Consider the following 5,249-nt stretch of genomic DNA (forward strand, 5'->3'; position numbering starts at 1 on the left):
AGTCAGAAAAAACGCTCTTTCCATTTAAAGAAATTGTACTGCTAAAACGGAAACACTGATTTTTCTTTTGACCATACAGTCATATTGATGTGGTTATTGAGCATGTCAGGTGATGTAGTCATAGATTTATTGCATTGCATAAGAGAGAGAAGGTCCATTGTTTATTGGGCACTGAAATACCTGCCAACACAATGTATGCCACAGTGAACAAACTTGAAATTGACAACAATTACAGGTGTCGGGGCTTTGCTTTCACACTCAGGACATAGGCCTACATGACAGTGCCCAGGGAGTTTTCAACATGGCAAGACCACAGTTTACGGATGTGCAGAGAGCTTTCATGGTGACAAAATTCTGCGAAACTGGTAGCGTCCAAGAAACCATCCGGCAGTTTCAAGACCGCTTCCCTGATGTCCGTGCCCCAGCTGCCTCATCAGTGAGGAGAAATGTGATCAAGTATCGCCTAACTGGTACCAGCAGAAACCTTAATAAAGAAAGGTCAGGGACGACGAACACGAATGGCGAGAAGAGCTGTGTTAGAGATGCGACAACGAGCACAGATTTGCATCAATCTGAATGGTAGCCAGGTTGAAGGTCGTGCCGGACGACTTCGTTGAGACAAAACATTTTGATGGCGAGTAAACATGCTGTAATGGTTGACAATTTCCATTTCATTCACGGTGGCATAAACTGTGTTGGCAGATATTTTGGTGCACAATAAACAATGGACATTCCCTCTGTTATGCTATGCCATAAATCAATGATTCAATCGCCAGACATGCTCAATAACCACATCAATATGACTGTATAATCAAAAGAAAAATAAGCATTTCCATTTCAGTGGTACAATTTCTTTAAATGAAAAGAGCGTTTTTTCTGACTCACCCTGTAGAAAAACAAATAATATAAATAATGTTTTTACATCTTTTGAACATTATAAAAAGCTGTATATGTGTAACTCCGGCAACATGAACAACACTATATGTAAATACTAGACAGCTGCACAATGCACAAATATCTTCAAACGGTTGTTCTTCAAAGTTTTTCTGCTCGAACATTCTCCTCCTGCCCAATGCCTCCCCAGTGACACTAAACTGACAGGCAATCGGACACTCCCTCCTTAAAAAAAAAAAAAAAAAAAAAAGTACGGGTCTTTACAAAGACTCGGTTCCCATCGTTCATTTCAAAGAGCCGTTCAAAAGATTCGATTCGTTCATGAACGTCACATCACTAGTGTCAGTTCTGGTCAGCTGCAGCAGGGGGCAAGAGTGGACCAAACATCCTCAGTTTACACTTACACTTTACAACTATCTATTTATTTATTTACTCTAGAGTTCCCTGCAGACGCACCCATGCACACACTGAACCACTGAACACGTGTCGACTTCTAAAGGGGTTTTTCACTACATGTACATTTAACCTTTCTTGTCTGATTTATCATCATGTATTACAGTTTTTCCCAATTGCTAAAACACAAAAGCCAATTCTCTAAACCAAATGACCAGTCCTCTAAACACATTCAATAAAAGTAGCCCCTGTTTGCCAAAACCATAAACACATTTCACATGAAGACACAGTTCACAAAACACATCCTCCTTTTTTCATAAATCTAAACACACTGTCTTGCTAAAACAAAGGTTGCAAAAAACTCTGCTCAAATTCTCAAATTAAAGACTCGTGATGCAAAATACTTGCCACAGTCGGCAAAATTTGAACACAATGAACACACCTGGCTTCATTCATTAAACACAACGACTCAAAATTGTAGATACTTGTTGCAAATGATGTGATTACACCTGTAAAAGCCAGTTCAGAGTGCATAGTTTACTGAAGGTTCAAACAAACACAGTGGACAGAGTCAGAGGAAGAGGAGCTTCAGTGAGAGGAGGAAGAGGAGCAGGCCCGGGAGGGAGAGGAGGACAAACTCACACCACCATTACAGACGAGATGTGAGCAACAGTCATTGATCATGTCATTGTCCATGGCATAACAATGACTGAAGCAGGACTAAGAGCTGGTCCAAACCTGAGTAGGTTCTCAGTGGACCACCATTATCTGTGCATTCAGAGAACACAACAGGTATTGGACTGTATTGCTGTGTTGGTCACTGCAATACATTTTTACAGTATAGTGGAGTACAACTGGTTTCATCTCAGTTGTTATATTGCAGAGCATGTCCATTGATGCTTCTACTGATGTAGATGCATGTTTTTTACAGTAGAGTACATACCAGTCAGTACTGGAATGCATGTTTGTTTCTCTAGAGTTGAAAGAATGCCACATGGAGGTGGAAGGTATATGACCGCCAACCTTACACAAGAGAGAACCTTCTCAGGGCTATGGACCTGGCCTGTGCTAACGTGCCCGTGGAGGCCTTCCGAGGCTGGATCCGCCACGCCAAGGTGTTTTTCCCACGTTGCCTGGCAAGGGCCAATATTGCCTGTGATGTAGATGAGGTCCTGTGGCCTGACCCAGTGCAACGACATAATGCTGCATAATATGTGTGTGTGTGTGTGTGTGTGTGTGTGTGTGTGTGTGATAAACACTGTAAATAAAAAATATCACACCCTGAACATTGTTTTCAGTGAGTATTGTTGTGTGTACTGGATCCTCTGTACTGTTTGCATAGAGTTGTGATCCAGTACAGTAGTGTACAGACTGTGTTTTCTGTAGATTTCCATACTGTTCATATGAAACACACATCTATGAAGGCCCAATACTTTACAGTGATATATTCTGAGAACAGATGCTGTAAGGTTTCTAAAAATATGCTTTGGTAGTGTGGAAAAAAGAACATTCTCACACACTGAACACTGTGTTTTCAGTTGTTTTTTTTGTAGTGTGTAATGATGTGTATAGTGTTTAAATTTTTGCAGGCTTTGAGCAGCTGTTTTGGAGTGAAAGTTTGAATTTTGAAGAGAGAAGGTGTAGTTTTGTTTATGTAGCTTTAGAAAAGTGTGCTGTGTTTAGAGTTTTGGAAAAATGGAGGAAAATTTTATGAAATGTGTTTTAGCAGTTGAGAAAAACTGTAACATACTGACAAAAATATTTAAAGTGAAACAGGGTACTACATAAATCCTGGTCACAAAGAACTCACTACTAACATAATCACATAATATCATAATAATAACGTAATCACATCATTTGCAACAAGTGTCTTCAATTTTGAGTCGTGTTTAATGAATGAAGCCAGGTGTGTTCACTGTGTTCAAATTTTGCTGACTGTGGCAAGTATTTTGCATCACGAGTCTAATTTGAGAATTTGAGCAGAGTTTTTTTGCAACTTGTGTTTTAGCAAGACAAAATGTGTTTAGATTGATGAAAAAAGGAGGACTGTTTTTGTGAATTGTGTCTTCATGTGAAATGTGTTTATGGTTTTAGCAAACGGGGGCTACTTTTATTAAAATGTGTTTATAGGACTGGTCATTTGGTTTAGAGAAATGGCTTTTGTGTTTTAGCAATTGGGAAAAACTGTAACAATTTTATTCCTCGGTTTATCAGTTTATCATGTACACATGTGCATTACAATTGCACAAAACATGTAGTAACAGGCAGAATATTGGTAAAATTAAATTTACTTTTCTTAAGACATTTCTGTTTGTTCATATTTGTTCAGGTTATTCACATTTTTTGTAAATGTATAGTTTGGTAATGTAAATATTTTGATGTAATTTAATTTTTTTACACCAAAAAACAAAGAGAAAATTTGGGATTGTCATTATTTATAGGTTATTATGATAATATTTTACTGGTCTGACCCACTTAAAATGTAATTAGACTGTATGTGTCTGTACGTGGAACCTGAAATAAAAGGATTTTGACACCATTGATTGTGAATATCTTCAGTGTAATTTTTGCATTTCACAAATTCATTCCGTGGGCCAGACTGGACCCTTTGGTGGGCCGGATTTGGCCCCCGGGCTGCATGTTTGACACCTGTGCTACAGGGGATGATGCTCTTTATCAACTGTGCAAAACTGGGAAGCTGAATTCAAGAGGGGTAGGAAGAACGAGGGAGGGGTGAAAAAGCAAGCACTTTCATCAAGTGTCTGTAGTACTACTTTTCAAAGTCCTAAATTATTTATCCAATGTGGGTTTATCTGGAAGGAAACCATGCAGTTAGTATCAGGAAAGATTGAATTTAATGTATGCTAAGTTTCATTGCTGTGGAATAACTTCTTCTTAGTCAGGCTATGAACTTTTCAGCCCCCCCTCCCCCTCGTACATCATTGTCATTTTACTTCCATGCATCCATTTATTTGTACATCTTATTCATGTCTTTATGCTTATTTGTATATACTTGTACTAAACCTGTGTTTGTGGAGACCTGGTATCGCCACAGCAAATCAGCTGATTCCATGTGACTTTGTCTCCTGCATCTTCTTGCACACTAACACCTGCACCACATCCATAAATCTGGTCTTTGCCTCCTCCCTGATAGCTCCATCTTCACTATATTCTCTTCTCTTCTTTCTCCTCTGCACATGTCTGAAACTAATTCCATCTGGCCTCTCTCAAAACATCCAACCTGAGCTGTCCCTCTGATGTGCTCGTTCCTAATCCTGTCCATCCTTGTCAGTCCCAAAGAAGATATCGTGTTCAGCTCTGCCTTCTGTCTTTTCATCAGTGCAGTCGTCTCTGAACTGTACAAACATCATTACTGCAAAACATTTTTGCCTTTTAAAAAACCTTATGAATGAAATCTACCAACTAAAACACTTTATTTTAAGACACTTTTCCACAATCAATACATAAGAGAAAAGTGAGATAACAGTAAGCAGAAGTAACTCTTGCTATGAATACTGTGCTAATTCAGAAGACCTGCTGAATATTACGTGCAATGTAAATGCTCATACATAACATTCATTCTGCTGCTCAAGTGAGTTTCCATAGGATTCAACCATCACAAAATGGCACATCCAGTTCATTAACAATGGTACCAATACATTTCGAAATACATTTTTTTAAAAAAAGTACAAATAATGCTAGAAGTGTGACTTAGGAGATAAAGTTCACTGTCTCTTCTTTGTTATTTTACATTAGATAGAAAAGAAACATGTCATAAAAATAGGACCGATGGCCCTGTAGCTTACCGACACTTCCTATCTCTTATAATGGGGAAATTTTTCAAAGTCGCATCCAATCCAGAATCAGAGCCGGATCCAAATAATTTCACTAACTTTTGTTGACATCATCATAAAGAAGCTGTGTACCAAGTTTGAAGTCAGTTGGAACTGTAGTTTCAGAGA

Source organism: Sphaeramia orbicularis, chromosome 8, assembly GCF_902148855.1.
Source record: "Sphaeramia orbicularis chromosome 8, fSphaOr1.1, whole genome shotgun sequence".
NCBI classification, from domain to species: domain Eukaryota; kingdom Metazoa; phylum Chordata; class Actinopteri; order Kurtiformes; family Apogonidae; genus Sphaeramia; species Sphaeramia orbicularis.